Source organism: Sparus aurata, chromosome 6 (genome assembly GCF_900880675.1).
Source record: "Sparus aurata chromosome 6, fSpaAur1.1, whole genome shotgun sequence".
In the NCBI taxonomy this organism is placed as follows: domain Eukaryota; kingdom Metazoa; phylum Chordata; class Actinopteri; order Spariformes; family Sparidae; genus Sparus; species Sparus aurata.
The window spans coordinates 14,331,516-14,344,553 of record NC_044192.1 but is presented as its reverse complement, the minus strand read 5'-3'; positions in this window follow the sequence as shown (position 1 = coordinate 14,344,553).

Here is a 13,038-nt window from a genome sequence, read left to right as displayed (position 1 = left end):
CGTTCCTCTCTTGATAAAGAGTGCAGTATGCAAAAACACATTCTTGGCAGCGTGGTGGAGTCTTTACCTGATCATCTAACTGAACTGCAATTTTATTTCACTTCATTACTTCATGCTGTTTCTTTGTTCAGCATAAATCTGAATTTGATGGTATCTGTGGGCTGTAGACTGAGTGTGATTTTGTAAAATCTTTATTGGGTGTGATGTGGAAACACAATAAACTCTGAGAGTGAGAGACATCGCGTGTCTGCAGGTGGAATCAAAAGCATTGGCTTGTCTCTATAGTCTGGATTATTATTCAAAGTGTTTGTATTTTTCTGTTTGAACAGGATCTTTTTATTTTTTTTTATTTATTTATTTTTTTTTAAATCTGACTGAGTCAAATGTGTAAAACAGACCCTGACCAACTTTTGTGAATAGGAGATGAGCAGGAGGGGAAATGTGGGTCTGCAGGGAGAGGAGAGGGCTTATCTGTCGTGGACGAGGACGCACGCTGTCTTTGTCACATGACTCGCCCTCCCCCTCCTCCACCTCCTCCTCCCCCTCCCCTCTTATCTAGACTCTCCCTTTCTTACCCCCGGCCTCCCCCCTCCTCACTCCTTTCCCACCCTCTCCTCGCCGCCAGGGGTGGATCCCAGCGTTTATCTCTACCATCCAGCCTCGGTGTCTCCTAGCAACCGAGCATGGATCATTTAACTGCCCCCCCCCCCCCCTCCTCCCTCCTCCTGCATCCTCCTGTTTTATCCACGCAGCTACATACAGCGTGCCAACCGCCTTTATTCACATGGTTTTTCTGCTTGTGTTTTCACCTCCCGAGCTCCTGAATCTAAAACCTCTGAGCCTGGTTTGTTTCCTCTGTGCTGTAGTACTTGTCTCCCTGGCTTGGAGCACTCAAACTGTATCAGTGCCACACTTGAGGCGAGACAGACAGGCAGGAGAGGCTGTTCTGTCAGGACGTGTCACCGCAGGATCCAGCAGGTGCACGAAACACACACTAACACACAATCAATGGGAGAAGACAGGACTTGGCCCCCATCGCTCTGAAAGGCCCCCTTCGCAGAATCAATTAGCATTTAAATTAATGAAGCGCGTAATGAAGAGAGCGCTATCTCTCCAGCAGGAAAAAGCCCGACAGACAGGCGGCGAGCTGATTGTGGATCTGCATCGGGGAAGACACACTGTAAGGGACATCAAAGATATTCAAATAGACACTCCGTCCCTTTTTCTTTTTTTTTCTATGAAGGAAATAGAGACAAATTAAAAGCCCCGGCTGTTTTAAATAAACCTTTACAATATGGATGCTGTGTTAATATAATCACATTACCATATAAAAAGTGCCATTAATAAAGCACATAATTAAAGATAAAGTGATTGCATGAAAAAGGGCCCGTCTTTATCTTTCAATATCCATCAGCGCAAATATGCTTAAAGGAGGCTGCTTCCGGTGGCAGATAACCCGAAACTGATTCACTCAGGCTGATGGGAGCTGGGGATCATTTTTCAACCATTCAGAACATACTGTAGTTCTCAGGCTGGAAGATGTTATATTACATTAAAAAAAAATTCTTTTTTTTTTTTTGTGGAAAACTAGAAAAATAATATCGCAATGAGGAGATGAGGCTGAGCTTGTGGAGCCCTGAAACTCACAATTAAACCGGCTAAAGATTTCAAGAAAAAGAGGAAACAAAGAGAAGAACTCATCAACAGTGAAGTTAGGTGGATAATTAATAGAGATATGGAATGAAGTATTAAAGCTTTGGGTCCAAAAGTCCAAACTGTAGATAAAATGAATTAATACTTTTAATTTAATATCGATAAAATTTGTACACAGTAGCTCATTTTCATAATAAAACTACACCAGCTCGTGAAGGTAATCTGACTCCTGCAGTGTGCTGTGAACTGCTGCAGCCGAATTAGCATTAGCTGAAGCAATTTCATACACAAGCTAATGCTAACACAGTTAGTGACAATGGAAGTTAGCTGCAATGAATCAGCAGGGGCTGAATAGTCTGCTGCCCAGAGGATGAAATGAAGAACAGGAAGATGTCTTGCTATTCCAACTTCTCACATTATTCAAATTGTGCAACAAATTTTGTAGCTTCGCGGCAGAGTTAGGGTTGAGGTTAACTTGAAAAAATGAACGTGTCTTTCGCACCCGAGCATACAAACCGAAGCACACTGTAAAGTTAAAGTTTGTTCAAAGTGAATCATCAACTTGTGAGGGGTTTATATTATACTGTAAGGCTTTACTTTTCCGTACACCCCTTTAAACCATTTGGTAGTTGCACACATGAAACTGAAAAACTGAAATACGCATACTCACTGATGATCACTGCAGGTTAATGGATGGAACGATATTTTGAGTTTTTTCCCCTTTTGATTTTATGCATGAGGGAAATGTGATACGTTGCCAGAGAAAAAATAAATGATTACATGTGTGGCAAAACCAAACATAGACTGAATGATCAAACTGATCAAATGTATCAACTGCTCGGAGGTTAAAGGAAAAGTACACATTTGTGATTTGTGATAGTCTTTTTTTCGCACAACGTTATAACGACAACTCTCCTGGTAACCTTTTACTGCCTTTTGTTTTCAGCCTCGGGGTTGTAGCAGAAGAAATTGTGTTTACTGCCGCAGCGGCTTTTGTGTATGTGGCAGCTGATGATGTTCGTGACAAACACACACACACACACACACACACACACACACACGGCTGGCGGCGTTTCTCCACTCACCTCGACAGACATGCCATCCCCTGGGTTACTGCCCACACACACACACACACACACACACACACACATAGAGACAAAACGGTGACACCTTAGACTGACAGCATGTCGCACACTGAACACATCTGACTGTATGTATTCATACTTCACAGAGGAAGAAGGAAACGTGTGTTTGTGTGTGTGTGTACACATGCTGACAGCTGCTACTGAGCACCACATAAACCTTATCGCTACACAACAGTGACAGTAGGGAGCTTTTTGGCCCAGAGCATCAAAAAACCCCGCTGAGGGAGGGAGGAGGGCTTCCTCGACATGACTCATGACTCCCCCGCCGTGCATCACTGTCATCAGAACTGCCACCAGCACCCCCCCCCCAACACCAACACACACATCAAACACACCCCCGTTTGATCCAAATACTGTACAACATTATAAAAGCTGACATTTGTTTTCATGTTTGTTACTACAATGTCTTCATCTGTCACCTCAAAGTTGACCTTTGTGTCTTTCACATCTGGAGAGGAGAGGAGAGGAGAGGAGAGGAGAGGAGAGGAGAGGAGAAGAGAGGAGAGGCCTGGAGTGGAAGAATAGGACCAAAGAAGAGCAGGAAGAAAGGAGCAGAGGTGAGGTGATATTTAAGGAGGAAAGGAAAAGTTGAAAGTAGAAGATGAGAGGAGGGAACGAAAGGAGGAGAGACAGAGAAAGGGTGAGGGGAAAGAAAGAAAGAATGAAAGAAAGAATCTTGGAGAAAAAACAAGGGACAACACAGTAGGTGAGGAGCAAAAAGGAAGTAAAGAAGACAAAGAAAGGATGATATAGGAGACGAGGACAGATAAAACAAACAATGAAGCAAAGATGCAGAGGGAGAGAGTAAGGTAAGGAAGGAGAGAATAGGAGAGGAAGAATGCAAACAGGGAGGGAAAGTAAGAGGAAGAAAGGACGGGAGCCCAGATGAGGAGAAGATGAAGAGGAAAAAGTAGAGCAGAGTCATAGAAGAAGAAGAAGAAGAAGAAGAAGACAATGAGAAGATGAAGACAAAGAAAAGAAGAAGAAGAAGGAGAAGAAGAAAGGCTGACTACGCCTCTTTGTCCTTCAGACGTCTGGCAGCTCCTTTGCACCAGAATTGTGAGCGTGCAGGCGCAGATCCAACAACCAATGAAGGACCACGAACTCAGCACACGCCCACCGACACTGACCACGTCACCACCGCATTGTCCCTTCTGCCGGTTCCTTTGACTTTACGCCATGCGTAGTGTAGAGAAACACCCACGATGCACCGCTCCACCCTCCAGGGGGCTTTTCCTGACCACAGCACGAGGAAGGAGGAAAGAGAAAGGGAGAGAGATGAGGGGAGACAGTAGTAATGATGACAGTGGGACGCCGGAGGTCAGCAGACCAAACACAAGTGTGTGTGTGTGTGTGTGTGTGTGTGTGTGTGTGTGTGTGTGTGTGTGTGTGTGTGTGTTGCAGTGAGGGTGGGGGACACCCCTGTGATGTTAGTGTGTCAGAAGATGATGATGCTGCTGCTGTGTTGTGACAGAGAGACGGGACAGAGTGCTTCATTCAGCTGCAGACAGACTGTGACGTGACACGGTTACACACAACACACAACACACACTGGATTTATTTTCATAGTAAGATATGTTTTACTATTAAAGATTATCTAAAAATAATAATAATACGGTAGAATCCAGTGTTTAGAGCTTACTGAATATCTCTCACGAGTCCTCCAACATAAATGAAATACACTACTTCTGTAACACCACTACTTCTGTACAACTATAGTTCTACTATGACTATATGTTCTGCTGCTTAATCATTGACCTCTCCGTCTGTAGTCAGTCTGCTGATTGGTCAGAATATGTGTTGAGTGTTTTTTATATTAACCGCAAAATCTATGAATTTGAACCTCACATGTAATCTTCAGCTTAAAGGACCCAAAAATGAAAATTCTGTCATTATCTACTCACCCCCAAGCCGATGGACAATGGAGATTCACAACAGGGAACTTCTTTTTAAAACGTAAAATGGCTCCAAACAGCTCATCCAAGTCTACAGAAGCCCTGAGATTCAAAATGTATTTGAAAATAATTTATTTTCACCTTCAGTGTGGCCTAGCTTTGTTAGCTTAGCAGCTACAGTAAAGATTTTGGGCTTAAAAATGGTGCGAATAACTTTCATTCTAATTAAATTTTGCATCTCAGGGCTCGAGGAGACTTTGATTATGCCGATCAAGCTGCATGAAATAATCTTTTTTCTTTTATACCTGTGCAAGGCCGGTTATTTGATTGTTGGTTGTTTGGTTTGTCAGCAGGATAACAAAAAAAATGTACTAAATGGATTCCCACGAAACTCGGATGGAGGATGGGTCCTGACCCAGAATAGAGACCATTATTTTTGGGGCGGATCCAGATAAAGGAACAGATCAAGGATTTAGTTTTTCTTTAATACTGTCAGATACGATGTGTTTCTATTTCTATTTCCAAGTAGAAATATGCACTCTAGTGCTGTTCTAGTTAGATTTTTTTGACTAGAAATTGGACAAAAACTTAGTATAACTCGAGTTTTTGCAGGTAGCTTTTGGCTTTATTTTTCAGGGTTTTGCCAGAACTGTGTCCTAGATCTCTGCCTCCAGCTTCATATATTTGTGAAGTTCATCTAAAAAAGGATAAACAAATCAGATTATGTTGGTGAGGTTGGTGAACCTGGCTCTTACCAAAACTTCAGTCTTATTGAGAGTACATCTCGACCTCTTGTCGTTTTGTATTGCATCACAATGCAGCGAGGTGTTCCCACTATTTTGTCCATCCTTTGCATAATGGGCCTTTTGTGATGCGTGAGCTCTCGCCAGCAGCTGGCGGTGCAGTACCGTTTCCTGCTGCTAGTTTGCAGTGTTGCCTCAAGCCTCCGAACTCATTGTCAATCATCCTCTCTCTCTTTCTGTCTGTCTACAGGCTCGAGACACCATCACACACACACACACACACACAATCTCTCTCTCACACACACACACAAACTGCTCTGCCTCCCAATTATCGTGACCATGGCAACTATCTTGGAATATGGCCTGTGAATACATTCACTATTACCAGGTCACTGCCTTGCAGCCTATCTGTCCCCCTATTGACACACACACACACGCGTATGCACACACACACGCACACACACGCACACACACACTGTCTCCCCACACCCAGACTCTTTCTAGCCGCTGTCGGCTCTAATCATCGGCCGCTGAGGAGGCACAAAGCTTTAACAAAAAAGAGAGAAGAAAAATAACCATGGCAACAAATTTGAGGCAATTTCAGTAATAATATGAATTAGAGGCCAAGCTGAATTACGTTGGAAGGGGAAGAAAAAAGCTCTCAGCTCTCCTTCTGAAGTGACAAGAAAGAAGAAAAAGCTGCGGCTCCTGTGTTTGTGTTTACATTTACAGTTTTAAACCTTAGAAAGTGAGTTTTATTTCGTTTAAGAGGCTCTGATGACCGTGCTTTGCTGTGATGACACTGTTTCTATTTTAGGCCGGATGTGAAATTATGCTGGCCAAAATAGGACACACACACACACACACACACACACACACCCACACAGTCACTCATATAGAATGAATGTCTGAGCATAAATGGCAGCTGGCAAAACAGGTTTAGCCAAGCATGAAAATCAACATGAATTCCCACTCGGCTGGAGCTCGATGCCCTGATGCGGCGCTGCCTGCGACCCGTGTCCACGTCCCCAGACACCCCTTCACACAGCGAAGTGGAGAGCCATGCCACTCCACGAGGCAGACATAATGTGAGAGTTTGAGAACAGGAGGGATCTCAGAGGATCTAACGCAGCAGTACACTGGAGATGATGAGCAGATACACTTAAATCATCTCAGATGTCACATTTTAGCCTGATAAACCTTTTTTCTACCACCTTTATTTCTCTTTTTCAGTGTTTTTTTTTATTGTTAAATATGTTTTCCCTCTGAAACTGAACTAGTTTCTTGACAAATATGTTATCATCAGTCATACATTTAATTTAGTTTACACTATAGTGCTTTCATTTCTTTTTGGAAATGTTTTTTTAAACAATGTGCGATGAGATGCATGAAAGAAAACTGCAGTTTTCCTTTCAGATACCAACTTTTGCACATGTAACATTGACACGTTTCAAGAGTTTAACCTGTATATACAAAATACTCTTTTAAGGGTTTGTTTATTTTTTAAAACTTTAACTTTTAATTTCTCCTGTTCTCTTTCTGAACTTCGCACACGTTGTTAAATAAAGAAGCATGTCAAGTTTGGAAAGAATTTGTCTCGTCAATCTCAAGGAGAAACTTATCATCTCAGTTGTTTTCTCTGTAAATGACACCTGAGCTTGAAAAAGCCACGATCCAAAGCTCAGGACAAACTACTGAACATCTGTTTGTAAAACGTCAGATTCAATACAAACTGAACACACATCTGCTCAGTTTCTGTGACTCTTTTGTTAAGTGGCGCAGAAATGTTGCAAGCCAGAAGAACTGATCCTCGCAGGCAGCGATTCAGCCGTCTGATGTTCACATTCAGTCAGCAGTGGAGAAAAGTCACAACAGTTGTGTCATCAGTTCACATCAGTTAGTCAAGCTGGTGTTTTCCTTTCTGCCTGCAGATATCAGCAGCCACATTGTAATCTGTTGGGCCAGGATTACTTGTACTCTGATGGCACTAAATAGATCAACAACTGTGAGTCTTTGAAAGGTATCAGCTTAACGTGTGTTGAAATTATGAAATAACTGTGAAGCTGGTTTTAAAGGATAAGTTCTTAAAAAAATGAAATAAAATTTCTGGAGCTTCACAGCGAAACAGCATCGAGGCATTCTCCTGAACAACTTAAGTACACGAGGACTTGTTTTAAAACGTGAAGAAATAACTGAATAAAAGCATAAAAATGGTTCCATAGAGCTCTTCTGATGTAATCCAAGTCTCTGGAAGCACTTTTCCACATCTACGTCAGCTGTTTAGGAGACGCTGTAATGCTGTTTCGTTGTGAAGCTCACAAATGTGGTCGAGTAGGTTAAGTATACATTTTTTTTATTTTAGGGTGAATTTATCCTTTAATACAACAAAACATTCTTCCAGCATGAATATCAGAAAACAATGATTTAGTGTTCAGATTGACTGAAAAGCCCAGTGAATTATCTGAAAAATGCATTTTCATAAAACTGAAAAACAGCAATGTTTTATTAACCGATGATTTTGGAGATAAATGTTTTTTCCCAGGACAGCGATGAGATGTTGTAGAACTGAAAGCCAAATTTGGCCAACACATTTCAACTGAGCTGATTTGAACGTTAAAGTTTCCTTAAATTTGACATTAGTAGCTGTTGGATGGAGAAGAAATCCAAAAAGGTGCAGAAACTCTTCCTGGTTGATGTTTGCAGAGAAGGACAGGAAGTCAGCACAGGTTACAGCCCTGATCACTTGTGTCATCTCTTTCTTATCTGGGCCGAAGCAAAGTGTTTTTGCTTCAACCTGCTCGTGTGCCATTTACACAGAAGCCTGCAAACCACTGCTCCCCCTGTGCCATTTAAATCACGCTGTGAGCTGCGCTGCCCTCGGGTCAAAATTGTCCTATTTGTAATTGCAAGAGCAAAGAGGCTCTTTTTGAACAGCACCTTGCTTCTCTCACCTTCCCTTAAACCGGCTTTAAATACGCGGCAGTTTAATTAATGTGTGTAAACAAACTGTTTCAGAAATAATCTTAAGAACATATAAATGTAAAAGACTGAATCAAAGGGGGGGGGGGGGGGGGGGGGGGGGACACTTTCTGAGCCTGCGTGTGACTTCCATCCTCGACATGATCGTCTTCTCCTGAAACAGCCTATAATTTACAGATGCTGCTCAGCAAATTCAAAATGGGACATTCAAATGGATCGGGGTCTTTTCACCCTTCAGAAAGCACCAGCTGTAGGAGACGGCATTGACAGAAAGTGGAGGAAAGAGGGGGAAAAAAGAGGAGAAGGGGAGAGAAAGAGTGAGGGGGGTGCTATTAATCTCTCCCCTTCATTCACTATTCTACAATGAATTGCAGCTGTGGCTGCAGATAAAAACTGAGCTTTTTTTCTTTCTTTCTTTCTTCTCCGGTGATTATCTGCAGTTAGGTGCCCGGGTGGAGGTACGATCACAACAGAGCAGAGGGAGAGAGCACACAGCCCGGGAGGGAAAGAAGAGGAGGTGGAGGAGGAGGAGGAGAGGAGGAGAGGGCAAGCAGAGGAAAAGGGAGGATGAAGTTCAAATAAGAGGACAATGGAAGATGGAGAGATGAGCGGGGTGGTGGAGAGAAGATATGAGGGAGACAATGAAAGTAAGGAGGCAAGTGTTAATGACTGCAGGTGATAGCCGGGGAACGCAAAAGAGAGAAATCAAACCACTGAGAGGAAGTAGAGGTCACCGGACGAATCATTATTTTCATTGTTGAGGATCCTGACAGCTATTTTCTCAATAAATCGATCAATCGTTCGATCTGTAAAGCTGAAAATGTCTATCACAACTTCAGTCCCAACATCACAGACCTCCAGTTTTCTATAATGTAAGACAAATGTTGAAATTATAATCAAGCATGTGGGGGCGGGGGGGGGCATATTATCACATATTAAAGCATGTAATTAACAGGTGTAATTCTTAATTTCTTATGTGGAAAGTTTAATGCATATGTGACAAAAGCAAATCAATTGTAAAAACGTCCGCACAAGATATTATTTTCTTTTCACATGCTAAAATGTTATTTAACATGTGGCATTTTCATCAGGGAAAGCAGCGAACTTTCACATTTGAGAAGCTAAAGCAAGAGAATGTTTAACATTTTGGCTTAAAATGGAATTTACCTGTTAAAACCTTACCGGAATATTTCATCAATAATCTCTGACTGATTAAAGGAGTTGACTGTGCAATTTAGGAGCTTTTTCACCCTGTGAATAAATGTAACACAACTGAGAGTCTACAGTCATGCTAGCAGCTCTGTGGGGCTGCTCTTAGGCATAGTTAGCTCTGTGCTAGCTTTGTTGTTGTTGTTTTTTGTTTAGAAATCTACTTTCCCAAAATTTACTTGCCCCCGATACAAATAGTTTTATGTGTTTGCATTTATCAAATACTAGAGGTTTTCTTTATCATCATGTCATTTATTCTAGTCAATCAGTCAGGTCGATGACACAGGTTGACGTAGATGCAAGGCAACCATCATTCCAGGACAACTGATACTTGCTTGCTCTCAGCTCATCAACATATCTACCTGCCACCATTTAAGCTAGTATTGATCTAGCACCATTTAAGCTGGTGCCCGATTGATACTGCACATGTGTAACTCTTAACAGAGATGTGAGGGAGGAGAAAATATGGGTCTAATCCTTTATCCCCACTTTTCCAGTGGGGCAAGTGAGTTGATAGATTTACGAGCTTGACGTTGCATTTTACTTGGCCCCCTGTAATTGGACAATTCTTATTTTTGAGCACACAAAACACAGCTGAGGGTGATAGGAATGTTAATAGATTGCAGGTTTTTGGCTATCATGGTGGAACATCCAATAGTTGTCGAGACATTTCAAGCTAATGTTGGTCCTGGATGGAAAGCCAGAGCATCACCAAAGTCATTAGGATTCATCATCTGTGATCCCTGAATGTCCAGACAGAATTTCATTAATTCATCAATGTGAGATTTCAGTCTGGATCAAAGCAGCGGACCGATCGTCTGACAAACCAACATCACCATCCCTTGGCCCTGCCTCCTTTCATGACTAAAAAACAAAGAGATGCAGGAGGCAGGAAACACACACAGACTGGTGGCACAAACTGAAGCTACACTAGCAGGACACACTAGTACTCACTGAGAGGACGGGGACGGGGGGGGAGGGAGGGAGGATACAGGAGAGCACAGAGGGCTGTGAGATTGAAATGCAATAAAGCAGCAGTGAGAAGTGGATTGTGTGATGAGAGAGGAGGTTCAGATACGGAGGTGTTTAATATTGTTTGCTGTTTATCTCGGCGAAACACAAGCGCACACAATAGAGATGTTATCTCGCCCTCTGAGGGGGGAGAAGCATTTCAGATGGTGGTGGAGACCTGATAAGCTACATTCAAGATTGAATTAGGGAGAGGTGTGATCTGATAGCTCAACTTCTGCTGCTGCAGACACGACCTGAGGGATATTCAGATGTTTATTACGGGTATTTAAAAGGAATTCCTCCAGATGGACACAAACTCAAAGGCCTATATATCATATGATGCTATGTTATGTTATATTATATTATATTATATTATATTATATTATATTATATTATATCATATTATACAGACATTTCCTTCAAATGATTGCATGTTCACAGACTCACCTCTAACTCTGAATTGTGAATGTGATGTTCTCCTGCTATATAATCCAAATCAAACACATTTGGACTAAATATGCTATTTTCAGGTTCATCTTAATTGCTGTATTTGGAAGTAAAATAAGATGGGAGGTGATATTTTAAGTGTCTGTCAGCAGCTCCATGCTAGCTAACATTAGCCTCAAGGGCTAAAATGTTGACCGTTGCCCGGCAGCACCATCAGATGCTCACTCATTGGATTGTTGTGGTCTGGCTCAGAAAGTAACCAATGTAATCATTGTGATTTGAACTCCTAAATATCAATGATTAATTACACATTATGCTTACCTGTAACCTCATCCCACAGAGATGTTGTCCTCCTTCTCTGTATCCGAAAGTGTCACTGACGTCTTCTCAGCCTTCACCAGTGGGGTCCGGGTGACATTCTTAGGCGGTTTAAAACATTTTTTTACGATATTATTTTCAAGATTACAGACTACGTAACATCTACAGCACTTCTTGTGTGTGTTTTTTTAAAGCAGCTACATTTTACTCCATGCAGCAAAATCCAGAGAGCAGATTCAAACCCCAGGCCTGAAGACGTCGGTGGCTGAAGTTGAAAAGTTGTCTAAAATTACATTGTAAAAACTTTTATTTTGAACCCTGAACGGATGTCACTCGTGAATGTTGAAAAGACGCCTAAAAACTTATTCCGGCTCTCCACTGGACGTCTTTTCATCGCCATGAAAGACGTTGAATGGATGTCTTTCGGAAATGTTTTTGCTCAGTGGGTTACACGCTGCTACGAACTGAAACTCATGTTAACCCAGAAATGTAAAAGGGTGCTTGCTTGTTGAAAATGTGTGGCAGTCCTATTAAGTATGTAAATTCCTGTTAATGGACTAAAATGTGCAAACTTGACTGGTACGGTCCTCTAGGTTTTGTCGAGTTCCGCCCTTCAGCGCTCTCATGGTAATTACACCCAACACCTGCACAGCGACGGGAGGGGGGTGGGGATGTGGAGGAGCTAAACACGAGGCGGTGGTCAGACGGCAGAGAGGCTGCTGACAGGTCCTGATTTGTGTTTTCTGTCAAAACCCCAAAGATAGAGGCGATGGAGAAAGATGAGCGTGGAAATGGAGACGCTCTGCTTTGCATATCGCAGGCTGTGGTTATTTTGAGCCCACGATTAAAAGTAATCACAGTCTCCATCGTCGGCCATTTCAGCCGGGAGTGGCCGCAGTGTAACGTGTTTACAACAAAAGGTGAGTGCAGAAGAAGGCAGACAGAAGGCCTTTGTGTTGCACAATAAAGATAGTAAATCAAGAAAGTATTCAGCACATATCATTTTAGTGATTTAACAGGATATTATTATGAAAACTCGACCTTTAAAAGGTTAAACCGCCCGACTCTGTTTCCTGTGTGTTTCCTGTGTGGTCGGTCGGTCTGCCCTCTGCAGCCGCGCACGTGTTCCTAAATGTTCTGCTTAAACAGTACGAGAGGGAGATCAGAAAGCAATCAGCAGCGGATTGTAGACACACAGGGAGAGCACCCGAGGGCCGGTGTCGAGAGAGGGGAGAGAGAAGTTGGAAATATTGACAGGTTTGTACGAGATGTGTTACTGCGGTCGCCCTCGGGGGAAGCAGCTCTCCGTGGCACAACTCAGGCAGAAAAACAACTGACGGGATCAGCTTCTGGTCTGTCGGTGGAAGATGCATGTGGGACATTACTCCGAACTGTTTTGAGGACATATTGAAAGCCCTCAAAACATTTTTTCTCCATGAAGCGGTGTAGCAATGAGGTATTTGTGCAGGCTGACCCGGAAGTTAGCGTCACCCTGGTTCCCTCGACAGAAAGCCCGCGAGATTTAATGTCTGTGGCCAACGCAAGTTTGTGACACTCACACGTTTTGTTCCGCAAGATAACCTTCATTGATGAAAAACCACCTCTGTGATTTTAACCCAACCCTAACCCTACGCTTAA